The 17,908-nt window shown below is 41.1% G+C and overlaps 1 protein-coding gene across 1 annotated transcript in view; it reads right to left on the bottom strand.

Moving 5' to 3' along the window:
* Positions 1-17,908, bottom strand: part of FOXO1 (forkhead box O1) — a 92,401-nt gene that overhangs the window by 72,500 nt on the left and 1,993 nt on the right. The window lies entirely within an intron of this gene.

The raw sequence follows: 17,908 nt of genomic DNA, 5'->3' as shown, positions 1-17,908 counted from the left end.
GGGCAGAAGTTGTTTTGAAGTCACTTAGTAAACAATAAATAACGAAATTCTAGTGCAGGAAAAAGAATAATGGAGGATAATTTTGCATAGAGCAAGGCTTCTCAACCTCAGCAGTACTGACATCTGAGGCCCAACCACGCTTGGTTGGAGGGCTGTGCTGGGCACTGCTGGGTGTTCAGCAGCAGTCCTGGTCTTTCCCCTCTAGGTGCTAGCAGCAACCCTACCCCCCCATCCCCAATTCTGACAACCAAACATCTTTCCCAAATGTCCCCTGGGGGACAAAATCCCTCCCGGTTGAGAACCACTGGCCTAGTCTTTTGTAGGGAATATAGAAATACAGGCATACCTCGGAGATGTTGCGGGTTCCACTCCAGACCACCGCGATAAAGCACATACGCGATAAAGCACATACGCGATAAAGGGAGTCGCACACATTTTTTGGTTTCCCAGTGCATATAAAAGTTATCTTTACACTGTGCTGTAGTCTATTAAGTGTGTAATCGAATTATGTCTAAAAAAGCCATACGTACCTTCATTAAAAAATGCTAACCATCATCTGAGCCCTCAGTGAGTTGTAATCTTTTTGCAATAGTAACATCAGAGACCACAGATCACCGTAACAAATGTAATAATGAAAACATTTGAAATATTGCAAGAATTACCAAAATTACAAAGAGACACAAAGGGAGCAAATACTGTTGGAAAAATGCCATCAATAGACTTGCTCCACGCATGGTTGCCACAAACTTTCAATTTAAAAAAAAAAAAAAGCAATAGCTGCAAAACACAATAAAACGAAGTCCAATAAAATGAGGTATGTCTGGAGAATTTTTTCCTTTCTCTCTTCTATCTGAAAAATCTCTCCAGATAAAATGGATCGAGGACAGAGGAGACAATCACCTTTGTCTTCTTATGTGGCAACCCCAATCTCTTAGCCCTCACAAAAATCCCAGGATGTATTATTCTCATTTTACTGATGAGGAAACCTATACTTAATGTTAACTTGTCCAAAGTTCTGCTAAGTTCAACAAGCTTGAATGGACTGGTGACAATACTCCAGGTTCTAAACACTACTTCTCCAAAAAGGAGCCCTTTTACTTAGGGAAACAGAAATTCCATTATCTAAATAAAATAAATATTAATAACCCTCTACAAAACCCCACGCTAAATAAAATGGCACAAATCCTGTCCATCTATTAGGAACTACCTATTCAGGAAAAATCTAACATGCCACCACTTCACACAAGAAACATACACAAAAGTAGTTGGAACAAATAATCACTGTAGGTTGACGTGATTTTTAAAGGCTGTATGGGAAAGGTAGGGAGGAGGAACAGTATTTGGAAGCAGGACCCAAAGCCAAGCAGTATTTATCTCTGAAGCCCGGGCTATCATTTCCTCCAAACCACAATACTCTCGCCAAGCAACTTCCAAAGCAAAACCAAAGACTTTCTCTCAACAAGGGGAATCCGGGATGATACAGACCGATGAACTATCTAGTAAGGTCCCATCCGGGCAACGGAAACACGGCCAAATGGTAAAGAAGACTGACCAGCACTTAGTAAAGTTTGGGTGACAGCTTAGCTAAGAATTTCACCTCATCGTTGTCCCTTATATGAGGGCTTAGTAGCCTTCCTGAAGCGTAAGTTCACCCCAAACAAAGTCTTTTCTGTCCAAATGGGTCAGTATTTGTTCTTTCTATTTGTCAACCCCAGAGCATCAACAGGCCAAGTCCATCTCCCTGTGACAGGAAGTACTTTTCCTCCTCCTAAGCAGTGTGTGGACATAGTGACAGAGCTCACAGAACACTCTAGCACCCACTCGTCCATCTGGTGAGGAAAACATGGGGCAAAAACTCCTTTTTGCCACGCTGTGAGCCACGACTGGGTCACTGGGTCACTTCTCCCAACCTCTCATTAATCATCACCATAGATGCACTCCTTCCTCTCCTCAGAGGACAAGAGAATTCACTACCCCAAAGGCTCACTATAGCAATGTACTTTTTCATCTTTAGTAGTCTAGTTAACTAACTGGACAGGTCAGCAAAATTTCTGTCTTCGGACTGTCGGTATGTGCATTAATTGTTTAGATTCTGTTAATTAACTGATTCTCTACCTGTTAATTTTACCTTCATATTTCCAACTTTAAATTTAAGTCCTAGTTGTTCCTCCAAGATTCCAAAGAAAATCATTCTCTCTGATGTAGCAAAGTGAAGTGCTTAAGAGTCTGAGATCTACAATAAAAACCCATGGCTTCTCGGTTCCATCACTTACTGTGTGACACTGGGCTGTTTAACTTTATGCCTCAGCTTCCTTGTCTAAAAAATGGGGATAGTAATGATAGCTATCTTATACGTTTATACAATCACTTGCTTGAATCCAATATTCTCTCTCTCGAGGAGGAGGAGGAGGAGGAGGGATGGAAAACCCCAAACTGCATTTTCATTTCAAACATTTAATACTTCTAATACAAGTGTTTGTTGCTTAAAATATAAAAAGGCCACAGGGAGATCAGCTCGGTGCTTTGTGACCACCTAGAGGGGTGGGATAAGGAGGGTGGGAGGGAGACACAAGAGGGAAGAGATATGGGAACATATGTATATGTATAACTGATTCACTTTGTTATAAAGCAGAAACTAACACACCATTGTAAAGCAATTCTACTCCAATAAAGATGTTTAAAAAAAAGTAAAAAGGCAAAATATAAAGAAAAAATAAATTACCCATATTTCTACAATCCAAATACACCCCACCAGCTCTTTTCCCCTACTATCCGAAGTTCTTCCAAAACATAAAACGAGTCTCCAGACACCCTCCTCAAACTTGCTGCAGAAGTACTAGGAAAGTTTAGGAAAGAAAGACCTAGTCAGGTGTTTTAGCTTTCTTTGGTTCTATTCTGTTTTTTACCTAAACGTATTTTATATAATCAAGAAGCCCAGAAACAAAAAATGAAAGCCCCAGACTCTCAGCTACTCTGAATTTTAAGCCCAAGTATCTTGGCTAATACTAAAATGTACAACGCGGCCTAACTACATAGCTCCCTACTCTGAGCGCCCCAACCTGCTCTACAGGCACTCCCCAGTGGTATCATTAACCCCATTTTACAGATAAAGAAGCTAACACAGCAGTGATGTGACTTGTCTAAATATGAATTATCAGGTTACCAATCTAGAAACAAAATCCAGGACCCCTAATATTTACTGAAAAATCACAGATTTGGGCTAGGCTCATGAGGGCATTACAAAAAGCAAATGCTAGAGGGAATTCTTATAGCTCTGAAATGACCCCAACATCGATTCTCAAACACCCTGGTGATCTAAGGTCATCCTCCCAGGCGTGTGAGAAAAGATACCTAACCATGGATCTAAGCATGTTTTGCAGACACTGGCACCGGCTAGCCAATTATTCCCAACAATCTGTGATTAAAACAGGACTAGTGTTCCTCTCCCACCTTGGCTGACCCCAAGTGGAGCCAGGTAAGCAAAGTTTCCATTCGGACTGACAAGGAAGGAGTGGGAACTCTGCTGCCTTGAACAGAAAAGGAAAAGTTACTGGGAGGACCAATGAGAAGGCAGTGATAAGGGTGAGCATCAAATCCAATAGACCCAGAGAAGAACTCATGATGTAAAAAGATCTGCACGTGAGGGATGTACCAGGTCACACATACAGTATTGGCTCAGGAGCTTCCTAAGTGGTTTACAGGAACTTAGCATCCTTGGTATTGCAGGCCCCAACCCCATAAAGCCTGGTTTGACTGGGTCAAATCTCTGTAATCAATAGATAAAAGGTCTATCTATGGAATTACTCACCCAAAACGCAGGGGCGGCATTCTCTCTCCTCATTAAAGCACAAAAACCAAACAACCCTGAGATTTTAATTGCTTTTACTAATGCAGAGTCTTCTCCAGCCTATGGCCTCATATTCTCTAGGCCAGAAATTAAAATTTAAAACTTCAGAATGGGGCTTCCCTGGTGGCGCAGTGGTTGAGAGTCCGCCTACCGATGCAGGGCCCGCGGGTTCATGCCCCAGTCCGGGAGAATCCCACATGCCGCGGAGTGGCTGGGCCCGTGAGCCATGGCCGCTGAGCCTGTGCGTCTAGAGCCTGTGCTCCGCAACGGGAGAGGCCACAACAGTGAGAGGCCCACGTACCACAAAAAAAAAAAAAAAAAAAACTTCAGAATGTGAAATCAACCAACACCACCCATCTCAATATTAGTAATTTCCACATTTAACACAGATGGAGCAGGAAGGTTGCAGACTTTACTAATCCAGACTATGGCTAAAGACAAAGTTCAAGATTCACCACTGAAAAGCTCGAAGACACACTTCAGCTCAATAAGAAGAGCTGGTGACAATACACACCTAGCGTAACACCGATATGCCTATGATTACTCACATCTTGCACCTTGGTGTGGTTCTCTCGTCCCAAAAGTCAAATATAGGTTAACTACACATCACTGAATGGGATGCATTTGGTAGTGCAGATTCAGTGGAAATTTACATCTATACATTTGGACTATCCCACATCCAAAAAGCTGTTTCCTTCCTTTCAAAACCCTGCCTACTTACCAGTACAAACTGAAGTTTAAAAAAAAGAAAAAAACTTTCAAGACAGGCAAACACATACTAACAGATATTTAGCTTAAAAGGCTAAAATACACTGAGTTCTTCCATTCAGCTTATTCCCCTCAGTTACTCTCCTCCTCGAGGACTTTCTCTTTATGTGCCTTGCTTAATGTGGGACTTGTCGCTTGTTCACCTGAATCACAGGACCACCGTCCTAACCAAACACTGACGAGAATCCACACAGGCCTCTTGGCCCTGTTCTTTTACCTCTCTTCTATGTCAAAGGGTGACACAGCATCCAAAAGCTAGCACAGGCTTTCTCAAGCCACCCTACCAGAAGCATGCCGTCCCTGGACAAGGGCACTACCAGCCCCGCCGTGTACTCCACTGGTCATTCCCCATCCACAGACAACTGGGTTTGGGGTTCTGTGTTTTGACAACGTACAGAAATCTTAAGTCCCTGGAAGGGTTTATTAAGGAGTTAGGACTGGTTAGCTGGGAAAAGAATAATTATGGGAATTGGCTTCAGGTACTTGAAGTGGAAATTAATTAAGCTAAGTCAATGTAGCTCCAAAATCCAGAAGCAAGCCGGGGGCAGGGAGGAAGGGAATTACACGTGAACACACTGGCTCGATATAGAAATAAACTTTTCAGCAGCGTGCGAGGTAGTGATTCTCAGAATCTCCAAGTGGCCAAGCGGAGGCTCCTACACCAAGCAGTTTTAAAATTTGTTCAACTAAAAACTTCATGATTCCTCATACCTTCTCTTACACACAGTTCAGTAAATTTTAAAGGCCTCGAGCCAAAACCCAAGGACTAGGAGATAAATGGGAATGCCAACAATTTAACATAACTCCTATACAGACAACTTGTCAGACAGAAATCTCCTTGTACATACTTCTTAATGGGATCAGATCTATTAATAATTTAATGACCATTTCCAATGGCAGTCGAAAATACAATGGGGTAGCTGTAATGAAGTAAAACACACCAGTAACCAGCAACAACCTTTAAAGAAAGATCTCGCCTAATTTACATTAATAAGTTGGAGAAATGTATTCAAAACAAATAAATGAGGGGGCTGAAAATGAGAAGGAAAGCAAAGAGGAGATGAAAAAGTAGGGAGCGGGGGTAGGAGATAATCAAAAAGAAGCGCTCTTTTAATACAGGCATTTGGATGTGTGCCCTCGAAAGCTCAGAAGGCTGCACGGGGCATTCTTCATTTACTGCATAATTGAGAACAGAACAGATCGACTCCCCCTACAGTGCACACTGCTAACTAACCTACCCCGGATATTAACCTTAGATGGGAAATGAGAAAATTAACACAAAAGCAAGCCTATTAATGGGTTATTGGGAGGCAGGGGAGACGGATTATGATCTTCTGTTTAAAGCACTTAAAGCAAAAGGTGACTTGCAACTTTTAAAAGGAAAACATTGTAAAACTCTGGCTTCAACTTTTCTCTCCACTTCATCAAATTTTAGATACTAAAATCTCATGACAATTCAAAGGGGATAATTTTTGACGGCGGTTTTGACTACATTCAGGAAACAGAATCACACATGTAAACTTTTAGTCAGTAGCAGCAAAACACTCCCCCCTCAGAGAGGGGTGCAAATATGTTCCCCCTTTGCAGTTTTCTTTGCAGTTGACTGCATACTTAGGACTGGTAAAAACATCACAAAAACTAAGAATTTTAGTTCTTTTTACCAAGTGTACTTAAATGAAAAACAGTTCAAAGACCCTAAAATGTCAAACCAGTGATAAATTTAAATCCAGATTAGAAAAAATAAAACTAGGGATGAGTATGACATTTTCCGAGTATTCTGCATTAACTACTTTTGTAGGCTCAGACTCCTGATAAAAAGCATGCCAAGTGAACCACGCCCAGCAGAAAAAATTAATACCCTCTTTGTGCGTTCCAATTCTACTTTTTTCCTGTCTTCCTCCACTTCTGTTGAAAAAGCCAAAATGTGTATTCCCCACACTATCACAGGAAACAAAGCAAGGGAATTCCATCTACATTGAAGGATGTCAAATTCCCAAGCACAGCCAAGCAGGATGGCAAAGGTCATGCCTCAGATTTGGCCAAACAAAAATACTACTAATATAATTACAGCCAGGATGAGTAACTATAAATCCAAAAGCTATAACCTGATGAAAGACAGAAGGGACATTAAATTCAAACGTTTTTAAGCCTACAGGGGTATGCTGTCCTAGTGACATTCAAGTTCATCTGCACAGTAAATGTGGTCTAACAAGTCATTATGCTCTTATTGGTGGGCCGTGAGGTGGTGATGTGCCGCTGTGCAGGTCTGCAGAAAGCCGGCTGCTACCTTGTTTCAGGCCTGAGTAACAAGACAGTAGCCCAGGGGAGCAAGGATAGCTCACCAAGAGAGGTGAGCTTTTGTGCAAAAGGCAGGTGGTGGACTTGAACGTTTGCTTAATAAAATTCAATGTCATTGTTTTAAGTGAGTCCCTGAAACAGTCTCAGCAAGCCACCCAGAAACAAGCTGAATGGGGCACGTGATTAAAGGGAGGGGGGTGTCTCCATTTCCAATCCCAGGGGTGTATTCACACAGTTAAGGATCACAAAGAATTTAGTCATGAAAGGAATCCCTCTGAAATGTTTTAAGTTTTCATGTTATCCTCTGACTTCATTAATTCTTCCTTCCAGAACTCTTTTAAGAGAGTTATTTGAAACACAAATGGAGGTGGGGAGTGTAAATGAGGCTTAATTGCAGGCCCTGAGTTGTCAATCGCAGTGGAATCGATCTCAGCTCAAGACTTCCAGGACTGAACGTGTTTTCCCTTTTCTCTTCTTGGCTTTTAAATATAAATATAGGCAGAAATTATGGTTAGTCTAAGAACATAGCCATCAACAGCTTGTCTTTGATTAAAATGTCTCCATAATTTCATCACGAAAGAAATTTAAGCAGGAATTCCTTCTAGGAATACATTCAGCATTTGATATAACCCAAGATCATTTACATTATTCAACGGGAGCACACAGCACAATAATCAGTATTTTTAATTTTTTTCTTAGAAATACAATTTATAAGGCATGCAATCAAAAGGTAAATTCTGAAACTGATTAACTTCAAACATGCACCGTCCCATTGTTCGTGGAGAAAAAACACTCAGCGTAAATATGGGTTGTATCAGTATCAATATTCTCTCCATTTTATTCTCTACCCACTCTTTAGCTCAAAATAAAGCAGTCACACTAAGGAATGCAATGGCACAAACTTTAATATTCAAGCTACTCACTAAATGGCTTGTAACAACTAGGCTGAACAGATTAAGAATATTTACTTCTGAGTTAGACAGCACAGTGAGAAATTCAGGCTAAAAAGATCATGAGGAAGGGCAGTCTCTGAAAGGATCTCTGAAACGATGGTGACAGACGGGCGGGGGGGGGGGGGGGCACTAGTCCTCCAACTCAAGGACCCGCCTAAGCACTGAAGTGTGGGGAAAGTAATTCTTGAAGCTTTTGACAATCATTCTTACAAAATTTTAATGTGACTTCTGCTTTTTAAAAATATGTTCTCAGTATAATTATCAAAGGCGTCAAAATGGCATTTCAAGAAATATAAAGCACCTTAAGGAAGCACCTCAGAAATACTGGAATATAGTAATACAGGACTACTACAAAGCAATGTGGTCACAGCTGGGGAAGTATCCACTACAGAAGCAAAAAAGAGGATGTAAATCGCATCAAAACATGCCTAATTATAGGAATTTTTAACCCTAAAAAAATTTCTTTAGCATTAATTTTTTAATTATCCCACGTATTTCAGAAGATAATAAAAACCATTATGGTGACCTCTTCTAAAATGTAAAGCCATCAAATACTGTGTTTAAAATCAGTGTTAGATCACAATCTGAAAGGCTGCACGTTAATGCAAATGTATACAGTAAATATAAGTCCAGGCCCTACATAAGTCATTCTATTTCATGAATTCTAAAGGGGTCAAGAAACCCTCTGGGCCCACAGGTAACGGAAGAGTGAGTGTATAGGAGGAATTTTTCACATTCAATGTATGCAAATGTCATAATGGGCCACTAAAGAGAAAGTTAAATTCCAAAAGGCTGAAGGAGAGAGACCAATACAGTCACACAGATTACAAAAAGGTCTCTCAGTAGGATGGTCCACAGGAAGCTTTCACATTCATTGCATGTAAATTTCATGATGGCATGCATATCTACCCATCCAGAGAAAAAACGTTTCCATTCAAGTTTAGAGAGATGCAACCAAACCAGTGAGGTACCAGGTACACAAACAACCTCCGTTGATATTTCCAAGTTCAACAACTTCCCCTCTGCAACTACCTCCCCTCCAACCCCTTCAGAGCTGGCCCTGCAGAACAGACAGGTGATGTAACGCCTGCCTTAAGGTAGCTGGGTTTCTCCAGTATTCAAATCACAGTTTGGCGGGCTGAAACTTGACAAGGAACACTCACTGGTGTGACAAATTGATGATTCCGCAAATCAAGCATCACAGAATAAAGACGCTATAACATCTCGAATGCACCTATCTTGATGCAACCCTACACTTAACAAGTGAAAAAATTCATGTCAAAATAGGAGTGCAGTAAAATACACTGCCTCGAGAATCTGCCAAAATAAGAGCCTCTAGCTAAACCATATGCAAACCATTTCCTTTGACCTAGCTTCCAAGCAACCAAGCTGTCTGAGGTATGATATATTTACTTATATAGACCATATCCAGATATTTATATGGTTATTTTGTTTTCAACCTTTGAAGGATGCACAATATTTACAAGTCTAGGAATTATGTAATTCAGTCATAATTTATCTCTCCAAATTGGACTTGAAATTCAAATGCATTTCTTTTCAGACAGACCCTTTTCACTCTTACCCTCAAACACCACTGCAAAGATACCGCCCCCGCTCCCAGTTCTGTGTGCAGGCATTTTCAGCTCGGACAAGATGGGTCTTCCCTCAAGCCACCTGCATGGTGGGCTTCTGAGACATGATACTAGTGGAGGAAAAGCACTGATTTTCTAACTAAAATAGAAAAACTGATTTGGGGGGCAGTGCTGGAAGGCGCTAAGTGCCTCCAGACCTTCCCACAAAACCCAAACTGGTTCTCCTCTCCCTCCTTCCTTCGCTAGGCCTCTCTCTTGGCTTGAGTCCAAATAAGACTGAGGGGGCTAATCATGCTCTTTGAGACTTTTTTACTGCAGGTACAGAACACAACCACTGAGGTCCCCTCCCCCTTCCTGAAGCCAGGTTCCTTTAGCTACTTTCAAAGTTTTAACTCAGCAAACCAGGCCCCTCACTAGCAATGCAAAGGCAGCTGTGTAACAACTTCGGGATCATGGCTGTAAACAGAAAAACATTTTTTCTCAACCCTGGTTCTTAGCAAATCTCTAATATAACAAAAGGAGAGATTCACAAAACCATGACCCATTTTCTAGATTTGGGAGGAATGGCAACTGAGAAATATCTGTTTGACTTAAACAGAGGAAAAACAAATGGACACAGGCCACTGGCTCTTGCCACCCTGTCTCTCGTTACAGTTTTGCTTTTAATCAGCTGTTTGCTTTTAAACAGCATCTCCAGAGCTGTTAAGGTCATGGAGTTTAGTATTAGGATCAGCTCTGTAACTTAAGCCACACAAAGAACGACACTGTAATTAACACAAATATCATCTAGGGGGAAAATTAATCAAGGCAGAAAAAGATTTTCTTTTCAGGTCAAAGATCTACACAGAGATTTTCAGAACCAAGTCACACTCAAAAAAGGTGGCAGCCTCGGGATTTCCACGCATGTGGCTAGCAGGGGTGTAACTAAGAGGCGCAGGGCTTGCTGCAGGTAAAAGCACAGCCCAGACCAGTGGGCCACATGCTTCAGAGGTGACATTCTCTTCTCAAAAGACGGCAGTGCCACCCACGATCACTAAGAGTTAAAGAACTCATATGACTTAGTGTCAGCAGGAATGGGGCTACCTTGGAAGAAATGACCTATCCTCCCACAGATCTCTACACTGCTTCTGACTCTCCTCCCAGAGGGAGGTAAAACCCCTCACGTTGAAGAATGAAGATGTTTCACATCTCTCTCTACTTATGGAATGAAAAGACCAAAGACACAGCCTGCAATTTTGACCCTCACTCAATCTACAAACATTAATAGCGGGAAAAAATTAGATTGGCCAATTCCATATTGTTTCCTACCTGCGTTTGACTAGTTTACCCTGACATCATTAGCAGCCACGCAACTGTGATGGCCTGGCGTGCTTTGAAAGCTGTTTCATCCATGTGGAAGGTAACTTGCTCATTTAACAAAACCTCACAGTGGTGAGTTTTGCAGTCTATTTTTGCTTCACTGTCCCCCGCCCCACAGCAGGGTATCTTTTGAATAAAGTGCTACCTGCTACTACTTACACTAGTAAAATAGTTTCCTACATTTCTTCAACACCTGTCATTTCTAAAATGGCTAATAAGTTTCAATAAATCTGTATTTCTGCCTTTTGATGTGCCACAGTAGAGTTTTTATCGTTTAAACCTTTTAGTTCACCGAAAGCTAATCCGACTCATTCCAAGCATTCTGAATACATGCAGTTATGTCTATCTGCTTGGCATCAATTTGGGGTTTAGCCTATCCAAATTTAACCTCCTCTGGATCTGCTGAGACATCTCATTATAACCTTCTTCATCCTGTACTTGGGTTAGTGGGTAAAGATATAATACAATGAGAAAGCTATCAAGGATAGCTAATATTTAGCTAATACAATATGAGAACTGACATTTAAATTGTAAAGCATCTTTTCAAGTCAATATAACTTTCACTCATAATTGCCCTAAGTATATTTAAAGGTTGCTAACTTCAACTTCAAGATATCTCACTTAAAATAAACCAGTAAGAATTACAATCAATAGTGATCTTTCTTTGTTTGAATCACTCTGCCCCCAGGACACCTGGCGTGAAAGTTGATTTTAAAGAACAAACCAAGCAAAAATCTAAACATTTTATACATGTCTACTATGACAATGTCGCATTGGCAATTACGTAATCTGTTCCCTGCATTACCAAATTCTGTATATCAGTTTTAAATCAAATGCAGCATATTGTCTTTACACTGCATTCCATGCTCTATATTTACACATGAACACGTTTCTGAGAAATTGCATTTAAAAAACTAAAAATATAATCCTATTTTCATAATTTCTTATATTACAAAAACAAACATACAGTCTCATAGAAAAACTTGGTCTATAACACAATATTATTTTCATAATGTATATAAAGTCCAAGTTCAGTCTGACAATAGAAACTCTCCTTCCTACACTTTTCAAACCTTCTCTGTGTGTTGCATACATCCATCACTCAGAGAAACTGTTTCCCCAATTTTCATGCCTTTATGAATGCCAGTCCATCATTCCAAAAATAAATTTTAAAAACTAAGAGGGATTGATGGGAAGATGGATGTGCCAATGGACAAATATATGATAAAGCAAGTATAATAAAATGGCAGAAGTAGAAACTAAGTGGTAGGTATATGGGTGTTCAGGGGAGAATTCTTCCAACTCTGCTGAATGTTTGAAATATTTTATAATGAAATCTTGGGAGAATAACATCCCATTTTCAAGGCCCACCTAAATGGCCAACCCAGAACTCCATTTTTCTCGAAGGCACTTAACCATGCTACCATGTATCATAGTTATTATGTGTCACATCTAATCTCCCTACAGGATCCACACTTGAATCATTTTTCTATCATTCAAATGCATCTAATACAACTTATACACAATAATCATTCAACAAATGGGAAAGAAATACTTTGACTATAGACTGAAAATAATCACTGTTCTTTAGTAATACTACTAATAAAATTATCCTCAAGTATTACAGAATGTGATCTTTTTTACTGAAGTATAATTGATGTACAATATCATGTAAGTTATAACCTACAGGCATACAATACAGTGATTCACAATTTTTAAAGGTTATACTCCATTTATACTTATTATAAAATATTGGCTATATTCCCTATGTCAGAATGTAAGCATCTTGAACACAGAGGAAGCTGAAACAGAAAAGATCCATGTCTCAAGAAAAAATTTTTTCCACCCATGTATTTACAACATAACTGAGCTACCAAAAACATGCAGATGTTAAAGTTAAATTAAAATACGCAGGGCTTCCCTGGTGGCGCAGTGGTTGAGAGTCTGCCTGCCTATGCAGGGAACACGGGTTCGTGCCCCGGTCCGGGAAGATCCCACATGCCGCGGAGTGGCTGGGCCCATGAGCCATGGCCGCTGAGCCTGCGCGTCCGGAGCCTGTGCTCCGCAACGGGAGAGGCCACGGCAGTGAGAGGCCCGCGTACAGCAAGAATAAAATACGCAGCAGCAGGAATTAAGCGGTTACCAGGCATTCACTCAGAGAATCGAAAATGCCTTCAGACACAAGCCAAGGTTGAAAGTTGATGGAACTGACTTGAACCTTGCAGACTAAGCAGAATTTATGGAAGCTCCAGTAGACGCACAGGAAGCTCCAAGCCCTGGGGATAGGATGGACTGGGCCTGAATAAGAGTTAACCCAGGGAGTGGTTAGAAGCTGGGAAGTGAAAGTCTCAAGAGACCCTGAGAAAGAAGAGCTAACAGACTTGGGGACACTAACACCTTGAGAAGAAAGTGCTGAAGGGGACATCGAGGAGTGAAAATGGGGGAAAGGGCTAAAGACCATTAACCAAATCAGGGAACTCAAGATGGGAACCTCATCTGAGAGGAATAAGAAATATAGTATGCTTGGGTTTAGACATGTCGAATTGGAGGTGAAAGTGGGACATCTACAGCCTTAAGGTAACTGGAGACTTGGACAATAAAGGGGTAAGTTATCCAGGAAAGAATCAAAATAAGTCTACACCTAGTCCTAGGCATACTTACAACTGAGCATAGAAGGAAAAATGAACCAACTGGAGGAGAAGCCAGAATGCAGGCAAGGATCAGGACAATGTAACTGAGCCCAAGGTAAGAAAGGATTTCTACTGAGAGGTCAAGGGAAAACTGAGAAAAGGGAAGAACTTAGACCATAAAGAGTGCAGCTTCGGCAATCATCAGAAACCCAGACTTGGGGGCTACAGAAGCTCATCACGCAGCTCTGTCATTTTTCTTTTCTATAAGGAATATGGCCTGAAAAAAAGGACACAAGTTGAATTTATGTCCTTATTTAAGTAATGCATTAAGGTGAAAATTCACTAAATAAACTGAAAAACGGTTGCAGATCTAGCTTTTCAATTTTATGTGGCCCAATATCAAAATTAGCTTGCTTTTCTTTTCTTTTGGTTATATCAAAGCTATATGAGGATGGATAAAAGAGCCAGGGGGGAAGGGGGAAGGAAGGCAAGATTCATTATTTGCACTGCTTAACCCACAAGTCAATAAACCATAGGCAGACTGAGTGGAGTAAACTGGGATGCCAGTGGAAAAAAAGTTCTCCTTAAAAGTTGAACCATATGAAATCAATAATGTTCAATTATTCATTTGCATGTTTCTTATGTTCTGTAGAAGACCCCAATAAAAAAAAAGTAGTAATACTCTGCAAAGAAGTTCTGTGCCACTGACTTGAGTGTTGTTGGTCCTTATCAAGAATTAGCAAAAAGGGGGACTCCTTCTACACCATACTGTGCACTGTATACACTGTACATTCGTATACAGCATATCCGTTGGAATATAAGCCTTTACCCCTCAGACAGCAAAATAAACACCTTCAAGTTCATCTGGTCTTCTCTGGTTCACAACTGAGGAACAACTGCACCAAGAAAAGGTGGTCATCTGACCCAAGGGGTGGGTGCAAGTCTCTGCAACTTGTTACTATGAAGGCCAAGGCAAGTCCTGAGGTGCAGAGAGGCAGGGCTGAACCCACTCTGCTCATTCCATGCAGAGCACAAGTGCAAACTCCTTTGCTCTCTCGCATCACCATGGGGTTTACACTGCCTTGCTAAGAGGATTCCAGGAAGCCCCAAAGTGATGGCACACGAAGACAAAAAAAACTGGCAGAGTCAATTCCCATGATGCCAGGGTACTGGGTAGTTTCCAAGGGCAGAGCGTTCCAGAAAAATGCAAATAGGGCTTCCTAAAGAAATTCCAGGCCAATACAGACAGATGTTCTCTTAGAAAGTCACAGAGAATTGCAGTTTAGAAGCTTGGATGAAGAGGTTAGAGCGCAAGGGCGAGCAAAAAGTTGGCACCCTATTAGGGATTCTAACCAACCACTGAGTATTCGCTCCTCCCTCTCCATTTCATACATCCACTTAGAAGACCCCTGTGCAGCTCATGATAGCTGGCGATATTTGTGTCCATCGCCAACGTGATGGCCTTTCAGTAATGGGGGAAGGGGGTGCCTCAACAAACTTTAACCTTTTTTGAAGTTTACATGAGAATTAAAAATGCCTTCTTTCCAGTATTCAAATGTCTGCCACTTTAAAAAAGAAAAACAAAGCTGAGTATCATTCAAAAATAGAAGCCACCCCTCCCGCCACATCTCCCCAAGGATGTGCCACAAGACCGAAAGTAAAATCAAAATAAAGTTCCTATGAGGAGCAACTAAGGTATTCATATTTGACAACTATTTGGGAATTTCTGAACAAAATATCTCAGCCATGAGACATGGTCACATCAGTCCCACATAACTTTCAGCCTTAGAGCATACTTCGCTGTATTATGCCCTTTCCCAATTCTCTTTCCTCATGCTCCTTTCCCCAAATACATATATTGAGATTTTCACCCAACTGTAAGAAAGGCTTTAAGTAAGGTGATTTCAGTAATCCTCACCAGGATTCTGTCAAACGTGACAGTGCAGCAAGAAAGCAGCCATCATCCCTGCCGTGGAACCTCTGTGGCTAAATTACTCACCCGCAGGTTGCAAACCCTAATAATAGAATAGATATGAATTTTTAAATACGAGGAAATGCACTCTCAGTTCACAGACAAAATTAAAGAAACCTTATTCCAAAATAAAGAATATCTGTGATATCTCATAATAAAACAATTTAAAATTTTAACAAGTGTTAAGTTCTACTGTTGAAGCATTCTTTTAATCTGCATTGTGTTCCAAATAATTTCAAAGCAAAACACAAAAGTCAACTCAAAACAACTATTAAAAAAACAAAACACAGAGCCAGAGCTCACAATATTACTTCCCAAGCTCTAGAAAGCTTTCTATATAGGGGGGGGGAAAAAAACAGGTCACGGAAATGAAGTTTCACTATGTATAAATACTGTACATGGTTTAAAAGATCCTGGGATTTCCAAAAGTCTCAACTTCCACTTTGTGTGTAACCTTATGACAGTTCTAACCAACTGCAAAGCAGATTTAACATACCATTCCTACAAATACAAAATGCATACCCCACAAATACTACCAGTGTTGAAGGAACTAAAAGGTTTTGAACTTTTCAACAGCTTTCCAACCATTCTGTCCCACGCAAATGACTTTCAAATTCTCAGGCAGGCCCCAGGAAGTAAAGCACAAGAAACTATATTTACTTAAAGATTCAGTCTAATTCCCTGTAGTAAATCACAGGAAATAATTTAGTTCCAAAGCAGCCTCTCCTCAGTCCTCAAACAGTTAAGTTTTGGTAGATTTGCATTTTAGAACTGAATTTTTTTAAGCTAAAAGTCATAGTAAAATTTCTCCTTTTTATGAATGTTTAAAACAAGCAAGTTTTTCAGATCTGAGAGTGAAACTTAGTTTTAACAAGTAACTCATTTTTATGAAAACTCCAACCAGAAGACTAGCTGTGAGTTAGAAACACTTCAGGTTGTTTCTTTTCTTCTTAAAATACCCTTTTACTCAAAGTGAAAATGTGCTTGCTGTAATCTGACTTCCACCAACTGACTCTGATTGCACCTGAAATATTTCCTCACTTGAGAATGGCAGCCTGCTCTCTCCCAAAGCTCCACTAGGTTTCCACTGGGAGCTGCTACCTGGCCTCCAATTCTGGACAGACAATTCTCACTAACATTTAATAGATCTTCTAGCTCTGACCAGTAAATTTTTTTTAAAAACTTACAATTGCATTTGGGGAAAAAATTAGAACAAGTAAAGAACCTAATAAAAATGGCCGGGGGGGGGTGATTTGGCCTTAGAATCTGTTTTTATAAAAAGCACTAAAGCTTCAACGTTTAAGTTATAGTCCTACAATAGTTTAAGAATACCTTGACTTAAGGCCATTTGAGAGGCAAAACTAAAAATAATCCCCAAACTCTGCCTTTCCCTATCTTTAAAGAACGCCACTCCAGCAAGCTGAAGCAGGCTGTATCCATTCCCAAGGACATGAGAAAAGGTGTAAGTACATACTGTACCTTGAATGCCCAACAACAACAAAAAAAATGGCTTTTTTAACAGCAAATGCTTTGTAACAGCTCAAGTAGGACTGATAAACAAGTCAGTCAAATACTTAAATTCAAATGTTAAAGTAAAATTGGATTTGGCAGGCAACCCCGATTTTCTGACTTAAAAGAATAGATACCTAGCTTAAAGTAAGGAGGCACCTTACCTTTTTGAAGCACTTGGTAAAATTGCACATAATGCCTAGTAATGAGGTTATAAGTGATGCCTTTACTCTAAAATACGCTTTGGAAAAAATAAGATCCTGACTCCTTCTCCAGGAACTTTAATACGAAGTGATTAACTTAACCTTTTTTACACACATTAACCACACAGATAACAGTGTATGTAAAACCACCTTGGTGTAACAAGTGCTTAGCAAAGGAAAATCTGTATTATGCTGTACAGTCCGGATGAGGGGTAAGGAAGGAGGTTAGCTCAACTAGAGAACCTTCGCATCGATCCTTCCACCTGTGACAGTGAGAAACTGGCAGCTTCTGGCAGCCGCAGGGCGAACGCACGGCCGGTAAGCCTCCGCACCGCCAGCCCCGAGCCTGACCTCCCGAGGGTCCCAGGGCCTTCTCCACCTCGGGGTAGGGACGTGCCTGCCCACAGAGTCTCTCCTCGGGTCTGTCTGCCTGTCTCTCTCAGAAAGGCAAAAAGTGCGAGGCACCTCCTCTACAGGCCTCCATGCAGGCAGAAGTTCCCTACGGTTCCCTAGATTCGAACCTCCACTCCAACTCCCCCAAAACACTAGTGTCAAAGCCCCCCGCCTTGCCCCTCGGATCCGTAGCTCCGTGCTCGAAGGCACTGAGGTGGCAAAGCAAGAGATTATACACGCCCCCGGCCCTGGTCATCCGGGGGAGCCTCTCCTCGCCTAATTAAAGGCCTTGAACCTTGGGCGAGGCCAAGTTTGGGGGTACCTCCCGGCGCAGATAAGAGCTGGCCGCGCGGCGCCGAGGCCGGGCCCGGAGGCACGCAAGAC

This window comes from Aethalodelphis obliquidens, unplaced genomic scaffold (genome assembly GCF_003676395.1).
Source record: "Aethalodelphis obliquidens isolate GAN/ISIS:26980383/991018 unplaced genomic scaffold, ASM367639v1 scaffold16, whole genome shotgun sequence".
In the NCBI taxonomy this organism is placed as follows: Eukaryota; Metazoa; Chordata; class Mammalia; order Artiodactyla; family Delphinidae; genus Aethalodelphis; species Aethalodelphis obliquidens.
Note: the sequence above shows the minus strand (reverse complement) of the source record. Positions and strands in the feature narration are given on the sequence as shown.